At 38.8% G+C, this 13896-nt stretch overlaps 1 long non-coding RNA gene across 1 annotated transcript in view; it reads left to right on the top strand.

Annotated features, from left to right (window-relative positions):
* The first annotated feature begins 2838 nt into the window (after positions 1-2838).
* The window catches only part of LOC135274824 (uncharacterized), a 238276-nt gene continuing 227218 nt past the window's right edge, over positions 2839-13896 (top strand). The window contains exon 1 of the long non-coding RNA XR_010342554.1: positions 2839-2973. This is a non-coding gene — a long non-coding RNA (uncharacterized LOC135274824). The remainder of the gene's footprint in view (positions 2974-13896) is intronic.

Raw genomic sequence — 13896 nt, 5'->3', positions numbered from 1 at the left:
ATCTTTATTTTCTTCATTTGTAAATATGGATAAAATAGCACCTACTTTGGAAACTTCTTTGATAATTAGTATTTGCTAAATTTTTAGGAAAAATGGCCTAATGTTTGTGCAACACAATTCTGACACTAAGGAACAAGAGTTAGCACAGATTTTACAAGTTAAGGGCAGTCCTCCATAAGACTGCCCTCATTTTGGACATTAGCCACAAGCTCAGGGCTTCCCCGCTACCCATGTTTCTAACCAACTGGCCATAAATTTAGAATTCCCATTACCCCTTCAGGATTGATAATTAGATAGAAGAACTCATAGAACTCAGGAAGCTCTATGGATATGATTATGGTTTTATCATATAGGATACTATAAGTCAGAACCACCCAAATGAAAATGTACATAGGGTGAGGTCTCAGAGGGCCCAAACACAAAGCTGCTCTGTCCTCAGGGTCCATCACCCACTGGCACGTCAGTGTGTAGCACCAATCATGGAGCTCACTCAAACTTTTGGTAATCATAGTGTTGATATTTCTGGCATGGCCAGCCCCCATCTTAAACCTATCTTGGGACCCACCACAAGTCGCCTTGATAGCACATATTCAAATGTGGTCTGTGGAACCCATCATGAATAAATTACAGGGATTTGAGACTCTCTCCTAGAAACCAAGGACAAAGGCAAGCAAAATTCTTTATTATACAACAGCCTGGTATCTTGTAAATGCTACATGAATATTAATACGTGCCAAGGTTTGACAAGTACTTTCTGAAAGGACTTAATAGCAAATACTTTAGGCTTTGTGGGCAATATAGTCTCTATGACATTCTTTTTTTAAAAAATATAATTATATAAAATATAGAAACCATTCTTAACTCATGCTGATCCTTAATATATATAATTATTACGTTAATGTGTTATCAATATATTAATAGATTGTTATATACTATAAATATTTAATAAAATATATACTATATAGTATATGATGAGTACTTTTATTCTTATTGGATTTTTCTTGCTGTTGCCATTATTACTATCAGAACATTAAAGCATAAGATGAGTTTTCAAATGATAGAGCAGTGAGTCTTGTGAGAATTTAGCCAATAATCTCATTTCAACTGTTGCATTATTTGTCATATGGCACCAATATAGCCACATGAAATTCTGAGTTACAGTCTGAGATAGACTACTTTTGCCATAATTTAGAAATGAAATGTATAAAGAGAAACAATTTCTGTTTCATGCTTTGTCTGACATTTTATTTCTTGTCTTTTTGTATTGGTTCACTAAGCAACTTCATCTGAAGGGGAATGGCATTTTGCAAGTGCTGTCTATATCGTGAATTTTAAAAAAGTTATCTGATTACTACTTTGGCTGAGAAGTCCTTTCCTTCTCTCTATCATTTTCCAAGAATCCCTCTTTGGACTCACTGTTTCCTGCTGAAAGAAAGTTCCATTTTCCACTTTGCTCAGGTGAAAGGGGAAATAGCCATACTGTTTCATGCTTATGATTCCCATGGGTGGAATTTGTGTGATAGGAGCACTAGTGATGGCTTACCTCAAGGTTTATATAAATTAGCATTAACAATAAAGAGGGAGAAAAGAAATATCTTTGAAATTAAGGGACTGCTCAAAATTTTGGCATGGGACTGTCTGCAATATTGACTAATAAGCAAGAACCAGGAAAATCATTTTAAAATTTTAAACCAGTTTTTTTTTTTTTAAATTCATGTGAATCTCAGTCTCATTTCATTCTTAAATACTTGTCCTCCTTTTCAGAAGCAAGATTTGCTGCAGGAGTGGACAAATTATGTGGCATTTGTGTAAAAGTGATTAAGTCTAATTATCACTCTAAAATCCTAAAATATTTTTGAGCGTCCACTAAAAAGTCAAATGCAAAGAATTCATAATGATTTTTAAATTGATTTGAGGCCCAATTTCTCTCTGCTGAGCCTTAGAGTGGGAGGTTCAAAAACTAAGAAAAAGGAAAAAGACTTCACCAGGGTCCTCTGAGCATTTTGACAGTTGGGCAAAAGAGCTGGAAGGAAACAGAGAATGTAATATAGAGAATTAATGATTTTCAGTTAAAAAAAAAAAAAACAAAAATCACAGAGAATGGGTTGGGGTCATTCTGATTAAGCAAGAAAGATATAGGTAGAACCTAAAAATTGGTGTTTCTGAAATCTCCTAAATGTTGTAAACGCAACTTAAAAATGTGTTTAATGCAGGCGGTTCTTTCTTAACCCCAAACATGTGCTTCTGTAGAAATGAGAGTAAGCATCATTTTAAAAGTGATGTTTTTAAAATGCTTTTGAGGCCCCATCCACATGTTTACTGCATCAAGTACATTCTGTGGTGAACCCTGTGGTGATGTTTTTTTTGTGTGGCATATGAATATTTTTAAATGTGCAGAACCAAGTCTAGAATTAATGTGGTCTATAAAAATGGCTTTCTGGGAAGAAGGGTTTCTTAACCTGAGGAATACTTAGGTAGATATCACTGAAGACCAAGTACCTAATGTTAGTTAGGATGAGGATGAACCAGGACATGGAGTTGTGGGTGTAAGGGTGGTTAAATCAAAGGCAATTGAGAGCAAGGGGGATTTCTCAAATCTCTATTGCCTGTATATAGGCTGCTTTCTCTATCTGGAGTCTCTGGTTTTTTTTGATATCCTCAATCTATTTCTGGTCAACATAAACACTTCCTTTAAGATTCATTTCGATACTTCCCCTTTCAAGGCTTTTCCTACAGCCTCCAGCTGGATTTACATGTCTTCCTTTTACTTTTACTTTCTGTTAACAATCAGTCCATGCCTCTATCACAGTGCTTACCACTGTATTGTGACTGTTGATTTTCTCATATTTCTCCTCTGGCCTGCTTTCAAGATTGTTACCAATTGTGGTGTATAGTCAATGCTAGATAAATATTAGGTGAATGAACGAATGAACAAAGCACTAGATGGATGAAGAGACTCCTCTAATGCCTCAGGTAACAGTCTGAATTTTGGCAATATGAAAATAATATTTCTACTAATGGGTGCATATATATATATGTGTGTGTGTATATATATGTATATATGTGTATATATATATGTATATGATAAAAAGTTTAAGTTTTTGGTACATTGAGTCTCAAGGGAATTGATATGCATAGTGTTAAGAATGAGTTTGGGACAAATCGAATTGTGATATAAGCAAAGTTTGTACTTTTCAATCTTTATTATTCTTTTCTTGGTCCATCATAAAATCTGTACCATCCAGGCCTTCTTTTTTCTGTCAATGGCCACTTCTCAGCTTTCCAGAAGAGTTTTGTTTGTACCAGTGAATAACATAATGTCATGTTACTGTTCTCAAATCTCTGAGTCATGAGAGTTTATTGACATTCTGAAGTCTATTTTCATATTCCTAGAGTTCTGGATGCTAAATAGTAAACATTAAAATTTTTTAAAAACTCACTAGAATATATATACACACACACATATGTATATATGTGTATATATATATATATAGTTGTGTGTAACACACTCATATATCAGAATATATATACACACATCTATATACACTTACCACACAGGTGCGCGCGTGCATGCACACACACACACACACACACACACACACACACCCTTATACTTTCTACTTGCTGAGATAGAAGTTTAGCAACGATTATTTAGTGGTGGAAGATGGTGGATTCAGTCTCAGAGTCAACAGCAATATCAAAGCTTGGCTGATCATGTAATGCTGTTAGTATTGAGGAGGATCAGGAGAGAGGATTCAAATATGAAGGCACCTGGAGGCATTTTCTGAATTTTTCTGCCTCCAAAGATAGAAGAAAAAAAACAAAAGGTAATTTTACGGATCTATGGATATTGGATGGTAGAATTCTCTTTAAAAAATTAATGTTTAATACTAACATATTTCTTCTCTTCACTGAGCCTCAATTATGTTATTTATAAAATGGGAATAAACAATTTTTGTCTTGAATATCTTATGGATTCAAGGTGAGATCCAATAATGTATTCAAAATCATTTTGTAACCTGCTAGATGTTATATAGCTGTAACTGGTGGAATTACTTACATAGTTCCTGCTCTCTGTCAAGAAAACAATAACTGAAATTGTGTTCATATAATAATAGATTTCTTCTGTATTCATGTAATAATAGATGCCAGGGGGATCACAAACAATATTGTTCCTAACACTAGATAAGTCATGCAGGGCAAGTTGGATAAAATTAACGAAGCATCATCGTGAAATGAAGTGCTTAGAGACATGCTAAGCTATCTTGCTTTTTGTTCTTTGGTGATGTAGATTGGGAAAGGGGGAATTAAGCCTGCTTCCAGCACCTGCTTCTTGATATCTAAAAGACCCTGACTAGCTTCTCGTGTGCAGTTTTCACAGCAAGAGAAAACCTAATTGAAAAATCTGGGGAAAATCCTCCAATCCTTCTATCCCTAAATTAGAGTGAAAGGTCAGAAGACAACATTGAGATTCTGATTCAAGTTTTCAAGTTATGAGTAATTTACATCCCCCAAAATATCATCATGTGTACAATTGTTTTCATGTACTTTTAAGACACTTGTAGATTTCTTAGGATCTTTAGAAACCAGATTAATAGCCTCTATATTCTGTTATAACTGGAGCTTTCACTTCTGGAGAACGGAAGCCACAGTATATTTAGTGCTTCCTACATGCTAAACTAAAAATTTCCATGTATTATATCTCACATTATTATCATAAGAGACCTAACAGGTAGGTTCTATTATTTCTCCCAATTTTCATGTGAGAAAACTGAGATTCAAAGCAGCATAGTGTTTTACCCAAGATCACACAGTAGAAGGCTGGAAATTGAACCAGAATTAATGTTTCTAAAGTGAACAGGCAGAAATGGGGGCTTTTCTGAAATTGTATTAGAAATCCATGTTGCTACCTAGCAGAGTGATATAAGTGGCCCTGCCACAAGCAATGAACAGTATAATGTGAAGCACCCTGTTGCCCTTGATCCAGGAAAACATTAGAGTGACCGCCCTGCCCAGCCATGCTGCCCACAGTAGCACCACCAGGCACAGATGTAGAGCCCTGCCCTGGCTCTCCCCTCCTTCAGCTATGAAAAGAGCTCAGGAATGCTACTGGCTTTATTAGTTGTGCCTCTCCAGGGATGTGTGACAGCCTGTAGGATTCTGCCTATGGGTTGGGAGTGGCAAAGCAGTGGACCTGTGAATGAGGCGAGGCAGCCCCTATGTCTCTGAGGGACCTGCAGGTTGCAGGTGGCACTAATTTCACATGAAGCAAGGTGTTTGCCAAAGGAAAGACAGATGGTTCCAGTCACTAGTTATTTATTTCTATAATTAGCTGCATGCTGTGATCTCAGGTCTTGAAGAAATTGCCACTTCCTATGGAATTCCTCTCATCATTAGAAAAGAAATGGAACTTGTAAGCCAAGGAGCAGATATTTGTTAAATGGTAACTCCCCAAATTTCTGGGCTTGCAGCTACACTGGGAGGAAGTGCATAGTCTGGAGAAATAACCTGAATGACCCAAAGAGACTGAGTTTTAAGTCCAACTCTAGCATGGCCATGCATTTTTCACATAAAATTCATCTTTTCTGGTTTTTATGTTCTTCACCTAATAAAGAAGAATATTTGGGGAAGAAAATTCAACTATGAATGTGATAAATTCCTTTTGGCTATATAATTGGACCCATGAAACATCTTAAGATTTTTAAAATGATACTTGAATCCAATTTATTAGACAAATTATCTAACTAGCTCTGAACAAATGACTTTACCTTCTCTGTCTGTGAAATGGATTAACTATGTCCACTGAACAGAAGTATTGTGAGAATTGAATGAGCACATATATGTTATATTCCTAGGCCAGTGGTTGACCCAAAGTATCTACTCAATAAATGGGCTTAAATGTTATTATTTTAATTTGGTGGAGGAGATGGAGATCTAAAAACAAAATATTTATTTAATGTGACAGAGAATAAGTCAAATGCTAAGTTAGTCTAGGGGCAATTCATTGAAATCTGTTGAAGGTAAATAATATTCATAGCATTGTCTGGTCTATTTCAAAATAATAGACTTTTATTCTCTAGGAACTCTCTTGAAATGGTTCCAGATTTCTGTGACTAGACTTGTGGATTCCTGCTTGGACCCAAATTTTCCTTTTCTGTATTTCTAGGCCTTGCATTCTCCTTTAAAAGTGGGATTAGGATGCAGGAACATGTTAGTATCTGTATTTCTCATATGCTCTTTGGATTTAGTACTTCACACATCCTGAATTAAACCACAGGGTTTGCACATGTTAGAGATAAATGGAATGAAAACAGACCATCTTTTTTATGCAAGCCAAGAAAGAGAAGATAGACTCATAAGACAGCAAAAACCTGTCTGTTCACGTATTTGTTGATCTTAATTGGTATCTTAAAGGCAGTTGTTCTCTTAAGGGCTTCAGGCACTCAGCATGCATTTCCTGCAAAATCTCCCACTGACTCTGTGTAACACAAGAGAACAAATATAGTCTTAGTAGTAGCATTTTACATATGTATTGTGTTCCATCGTGCCATGTATATATTCTCATTTAAATCACAAGAACACAAAAAAGTGGGCACAGAGGGAGTAGAATATTATGATGATACAGATCACATCTTACCGCAAACTCACTAAGCCTGAGTTCTAACTACCCTTCTCCAGAAAATGTCCAGTGGCCCTGCTTCAGTTAATAGCACTCCCAACCTTCTGGTTCAGCAAGCAACACATTTAAGCCATCTTTGACATGTATCTCTCAGTCTATGATCACTCTGTGTACAGTTTGGAGAATGGATTGGAGGGAGGACAAAGTAAATGAAGCCGGTAGAGAACGATCAAATAGGAGGGTATTGCAATATGTAATAGTGATTTGGATGGAGGGTATTAGCAATGGAGATGGAGACAAATGAATGGAATTGGGAGATATTTGGAAAGCATAAATAGTTTTGCATAGGATTCCAAAGCTAGGATATGACAAAACTTGGAATGTAACTTTAGTCTTTGAACTTAATTTCAGTATAATTTATTCTTGCCTGGCTCTTATTGTGTCCTTTAACTGAAGGCATACTCTGACCACAGACTTTTCTTTCTAGTTTTTTTTTTTTTGAGACGGAGTTTCGCTCTTGTTACCCAGGCTGGTGTGCAATGGCGCGATCTCGGCTCACTGCAACCTCTGCCTCCTGGGTTCAGGCAATTCTCCTGCCTCAGCCTCCTGAGTAGCTGGGATTACAGGCACGCGCCACCGTGCCCAGCTAATTTTTTTGTATTTTTAGTAGAGACAGGGTTTTACCATGTTGACCAGGATGGTCTCGATCTCTTGACCTCGTGATCCACCCGTCTCGGCCTCCCAAAGTGTATTTTTAACTTTTTCGTAAAAAATGAGGGTTAATGATGGCACCTACCACATTGAGTTAATGTGAGGATTAAATCAGATGACCCATATAACATGTTTGTACTTTGCTCAAGGCATAAGAGCTTAACAAACATATGCATATAAATGTATATTTCTATTTATTATTATAGTATTAATAATAAATATAAGTTAAGAAGACAAAGCAGCAGAGGAAATGAGTTACAAGATTTCTCCTACCCTGCTGCATCTGCTTCATGCTGTCTCTCATTTTATTGAAGCCAGAACTCAGATTGTCTGAGCCTTCAGTCATTGCCTCCCACCTAATGCAGTTGATGAGAGAATATAAAAGGTTTCCCATTCTGCTCAGTCCACTAGTGGGTGTGTGCATGTGTGTGTGTGTGTGTGTGTATGTGTTTCAAATTAATTTTGAGAGACAAGTAGAGATGCTGCCTTGATTCGTCCTTGGACAGAACCTTCCTTTTCTTGATTGAAGATACATTTTTTACAGCCTAAATCGTCAGGTCAAAGTAATTTTTTGACAAGGAAAATACTTTGCTGTGACTCTCTATGAATCTTCTTCCTCCCTCTCCCCTACAACCCCTTTCTCTTGCCCTGTGAATATCTGTCTTCACAACTTACTGAGGTCTCATATCTGTCTGCCCATGGCCTGCCACTGATCTGCCAGCCTCCTCTCTACGTCTCCTTCTGCACTTCCTTTGATTCTTATCCTGCTAGAATGTGGAGTCTGGCTCTGAATTTGCTCTAAGGCCTTAACCTCTTAAACCAAGATATGAGTACCCACTGGGAGAATTAGGGAGGTGTGCAAAAAACAGTGGGAACTTAAAGCCCAGAACACCTTGCCAGAATATCATACCACTTTAATTTAATAGCATTTAACTTGAAACATGCACATTTTTAATGAAATAAATTTAAAATGCCAGGTGTACCATTTACCATTTTTGTGACCTTGAGATATGTCTTACCCATCTAATTGCAATCTTATTCTGCAAAATACCTTCTGAAAGTAAATAAATTAAATGTGTGACACGCTTAGCACATTGCCTGACACAGAGACTTGCTTAAGAAGTATCGAATTTTATTTGTATTTTAAAATGTATCTAACAAGTTCCAAATTGCACATCAGTAAAATGAGATTTAGAAAGGTTTATTTGCCCCAAATCATAACTGACAAATGACAGCCCGGGAACTTGAGCATCATCTGGAAACTGGTTGGTCTAACTCCCAAGGCTATGATCCTGACCACTAACCTACATGTCAAATAAATGGTATGCTTGGGTAGGAGACATTAGGGTTACGCCCAAGATGCCCCTGGATTATGGATTCACTCCCTTTGCTTTTAAGTGTATGCAGTCGAGGAATAACCTGATTTTTAATGTCTTGCTTTCTGTTTTCCTTTATGAAAGATTGCTTGTTGGTTAAGCCAACCAGCCATCCAAACAGAGGGCTCTCTGTCAGTCAGCAGCTCTCCCAGATGTGGGCTTTTGTAAAGCAAACTCCCCAAAGCTCTGATCTCATGGTTTTACTTCTTGTTCTTCTTTTGTTCACCCTCCCCTTTTGTTAGCCCCTTCCAATCCTTTTATATGGTTACCCCCGTTTATTATTATTATTATTGTTATGCTTTAAGTTCTGGGGTACATGTGCAGATCATGCAGGTTTGTTAGATAGGTATACACGTGCTATATTGGTGGTTTGCTGCATCCATTCCCCCCATCATCTACATTAGGTATCTCTCCTAATGCTATCCCTCCCCAATCCCTTCACACCTTGCCATTCCTCCCCTAGCCCCCAATCCCCCCAGACCTCAGTGTGTGATGTTCCCCTCCCTGTGTCCATGTGTTCTCATTGTTCAACACCCACTTATGAGTGAGAATATGCAGTGTTTGATTTTCTGTTCCTGTGTCAGTTTGCTGAGAATGATGGTTTCCAGTTTCATACATGTCCCTGCAAAGGACCTGAACTCATCCTTTTTTATGGCTACATAGTATTCCATGGTGTATATTTGCCACGTTTTCTTTATCCAGTCTATCAGTGATGGGCTTTTGGGTTGGTTCCAAGTCTTTGCTATTGTGAACAGTGCTGCAATGAACATACATGTGCATGTGTCTTTTATAATAGAACGATTTATAATCCTTTGGGTATATACCGAGTAATGGGATTGCTGGCCACCCCCAGTTTTTTTTTTTTTTCACATTTCTTCCCTTGATAAACAACACACCCTGCCTTATCCACTGCTGGATTTCTATTTGTCCTGTCTGGAGCACTTCCCCTCCCACCTAGAACCACGATCCCTTCCTCTTTCCATGTAACTCTTACCTATACACACAGTTTCTGTTTTGCCATGAATGATACCTCCTCTAGGAAGCTTCCTGTAAGTTCTGTATCCTTACTACAGCCAACATATAGGCACAGTTAGGCTGGGTTTCATACCTGTCTATGTGTTCATATCTCATTGACTTTCTTGAGTCTAGCAATTGTCCCTTTGTATTATATCTGGTCACCAGACTTTATTTCCAAATAGCTTCTTGAGTCTAGCCATTACATTTTATTCAAGCTGAATTTCAGGCTACTAGCAAAATATCCAACATAGTATATCCTCAGCAAACATTTTTTCAATAGATAATTTTAATATAATTGCTATTAGCCAAAGTTCTCCAAGAAGCACACACCAAGACAAAACTGAATGTGTGAAAGGTAGAATGTGCTCAGAGAACTACCAGACATGCTGCAAATCTAACCCCACTGAAGGAGATGGAAAAGGAAACATCCCAGACTGCCATGCAGCTTAATTGAGGTTCAGATGAGGAGCCCCTTGCCTCTCACCAATGATCCAGCCTTAGCAGCCCTGCTGTGCTTGGTCACTGGCTGAAAGCAGCCCATGGAAGGCTGGCCCAGGCAAGAATACAGGGATTAGCTTCAGAACTCGGCAGCTGGGGCTTCTGACAAATACTTTCCCTGAAGGTATTCTCATGGCAGCCACAGATACTCAACTGAGGCTGTTATCCATTTAACCACACTCCTCTCAATTATTCTTTTATTCAACTAATATTTACTGCATGGATCCTTTATGCCAAGAATAACACTATGGACAGGTATATGGAAGTGAAATAAAAGGTACTTGCCCTTAAATAGCTTACATTCTAGCAGGACACATACACCTACATACACACATTACTACAGTACCCACCTAACTCTAAGAGAGAGATCACACAGGGTTCTAGGGGAGCATGAAGGAGGGATGAACCATGCAAAGTCTGGGGGAGATGAAGAGAGAGAACAAGGTAGAAGTGAATGTGATACTTCTGGTGAGTCCTTCAAGGAGAATTTGGAATTCTGCAAGAGGCAGACAGAAGGAAGAACTTCCAGGCAGAGAAATAAGTGATGCCTCAAGAAGTCTCAGCTTTCTAGAGATTTGACTGTGATGTGATATTTGATAGACATTTGATATGATGACTGTGGGCAGTGAAACTAGATACATGGTCAAGAGCCAGATGACAAAGGACCTGCAGTGAGCCAAACCCTGAGCTAGCACTGGTGCCTGCATCCATTTTGTGTTGCTGTAAGAATACCGTAGGCTGATTTATAAAAAACAACAACTATATTTCCTATAATTCTAGAGGCTCGGAAATTCAAGGTCAAGAGGCCTTCTTGCCGCATCATCCCATGGCAGAGGGTGGAAGAGCGAGAGAGCTTGAGAGATCAAGAACGCAAGAGAGATTCACCCACTTTTCTAATAAGCCCACTCTCTCAATAACTAACCTACTCCCATGAAAACCATATTAATCCATTCATCTGGGCAGAGCCTTTGTGATCTGATCACCTCTTCTTAGGCGCCCCCTCCCTACACTGTTGCATTGGTGATTAAGTTTCCAACACATAAACTTTGGGGAGCACATTCCAACTATAGTAACTGGGGACAGAGAAAAGTCTCATCGCTGACCTGAGGCTTCAAGGCATTTAGACTCTACTGACTGAGGCAGGCAGGCAGCTCTGATAACACATGACAGCAAACCAATATCATAAATATATGAGAAGCAATGATATTTCCAAGGAGGGAATAATCATCACTTCTCATACATTTATGATATTGGACTGAGATCCTGGATGGAGATAAAGAGAGGAGAAATCAGGAAAGGTTTGCAGAAACAAGCAGTAAAATTCCAAAATTTATTTTTTTATTACCCTCCCCTTTGGAGAGTTAGAAGCCTGAAATTGGGTCCTCTTTTACAGAAAAGGGAAAATTGTGTAACAGGTGCTAGATATATTTCATGGACCCCCAACTTTGTTTGGTACCATTTAATCAGGTCATGTCACTCTCAGACTTAAACTTACTATGTATAGCAAAACACTCATGCCCTTAATCCTCACATTCACAGTCCCGTGTAGCCCGCCCCTTGCCTACCACTCTATCCCCATCCCACCCACTTCTCTTCTCTCTCCTCCTCTCTCTCTCTGCTTCAGGCACCTTGTCCATCTCAGAACCTCAAACACACAAAGTTCTTCTGACCCTAGGAAACTGGCTTTGAGTGCTGCCTCTGCCTCAGGGGTACTTTCCCCCGTAGCTTTGCAACACTGACTCCTTGAGATTAGGGTCTCAGTTTAAATAGAGGTCATTCATGAGCACACTATGAAGAGTGGCCACCCAGTTTCCCTTCATTCCATCAGCCCAACTTATTTCTTATTGTGACACATTTCTACCTGCTAGTATATTTTTTCTAAAATTTTTGTGTGTATTTGATTATTGTCTACTCCCCTCACATGTAAGTACTTAAAAAAATCATATCCATCTTCTTCACAGTTACATCTGCAGTGCCTCGAAAATCACCTGACTCCTGGCAGGCAGCAACATACACTTGCTAAATGGATGAAGGGATAAATACGGGAATGGATAGCTAGAGAACTGTCCTCATTTCCCAGGTCCTCTGCTCTTCATGCTGTTTCTAGGGGCTGCAGGGAGGAGCAAAGCAATCACCAAAGCACACACTTGCTCATGAGAAAAAGCATGCTTTGAAAAATGAAGTGTTTCTTGTCATTAGCTTTCAGTCAAGCTTCACACCAGGAAACTTTTGCATCAGATGTGATTGAACCTTGAGGGGGGATGCCTGCCATACGGGTCCTGGCCCTCCTGTGAGCTGGAACAGATGGTTCCTTCTCACACATCTAAATAAAGCTGTAATGGTGCTGGCCCACAAACACGGCACAGGTGAACATTTCTATACAAAAGGGAAAGTGTTGCTTGGATGTTACGTAAACATCCATTTCTACAGTGTCCCTGGTTTTCATTTTAGGCACAGTTTATCTTCTTTTTTGAATATCTCATCAATAGACTGCTGTTCTTCCTAGTCTAGACTAGTACCAGTATGTCTTTAGAATGCCTCCCTGCCACCCCCAGAGATATACGGCACACTCTATTAGGGTTATCATCTTAGACCATCACTCCCATAATGCACCCCTCTCCCTCAATATCTGAGTAATGAGTCACCTTTGATTATCTGATCAAGATAGAGAATCATGCACAACATGTCTGTAATTAGGCTGTGTTCTGATTAGGGAGTTGAAGGCACAACCACAGCCAATGCCTTACAGCACAGGAAATTTCTTGGAGCGTTAAGTCTGTCAACTGTTGAGGAAAAAAGCCTCACAAGACAACAACAGGGAGTCTGCCTAGAAAAGAAATGGACAAGGTAGCAGTGTACCTTGATGTATGAAAATAAAGAGGAGATGTTTGTCTTGTCCCCATCATTGAAGTTGTGGGAATTCAAAGGAATAATTTGTAATACCCCAAGGGACCAAGAACACAGATGAAGATGTGTTCATGTTCTCCAAGCTCATTTAATTTTCTTTCTTTCTCCTTGGACTTAAGTTTTGGGAGTTTTGAGATTATGTCTATATCCCCCATCATTATATCCCCATCACTAAGCAGAGTGTAGGGCTTAACAAAATTTTTGAAATAATAAACATAATAAATAATGGAGGTGATGCTCAAGTGAGAATTCTGAGTTAAGAAGGCAATAATGCTACGTCAAGAAGCACCATGTGGAGGGCAATGGGGAAGCTGCAAGCAGATGCCCCAGCTCGCAGCAGTGAGTGGCATGGATGCCTTTTAATGGTGAGGCTTGGGGAAAACAGAGAATTTTAGGTTTTACATTGCACTCACTGCAAATACACTTTATGTATTTTTCATTTGTTGTTTGTTATAGGTTAGGATTTTAACAAGGACCTTGGCAGTTCTGTGTCATTGTATCCCTGGGGGAACTACAGGATGGGATGTGGAGGTGAGTGGGTTTAAGGCAGGACAATTAGGACATTATTTCACATCTTCATGTAAAATCATTATTTTTATAAAGGAGGAAATTCCATTATTTGCAACAACTTGGGTGAACCTGGAAGGTATTATCCTAAGTGAAATAAGCCAGACACACATGTCCTTGCTTATATGTAGAAGCTAAAACAGTAGAACTCCTGGAAGGAAAAAAGTGGAATAGTGGTTACCAGAAGCTGGCAGAGGGGTA

This window comes from Aotus nancymaae, unplaced genomic scaffold (assembly GCF_030222135.1).
Source record: "Aotus nancymaae isolate 86718 unplaced genomic scaffold, 86718_ANA_hifiasm-v0.15.2.pri h1tg000003l, whole genome shotgun sequence".
Classification (NCBI taxonomy): Eukaryota; Metazoa; Chordata; class Mammalia; order Primates; family Aotidae; genus Aotus; species Aotus nancymaae.
The sequence above is the reverse complement of the archived record's forward strand: the minus strand, read 5'-3'. Positions and strand labels throughout refer to the sequence as shown.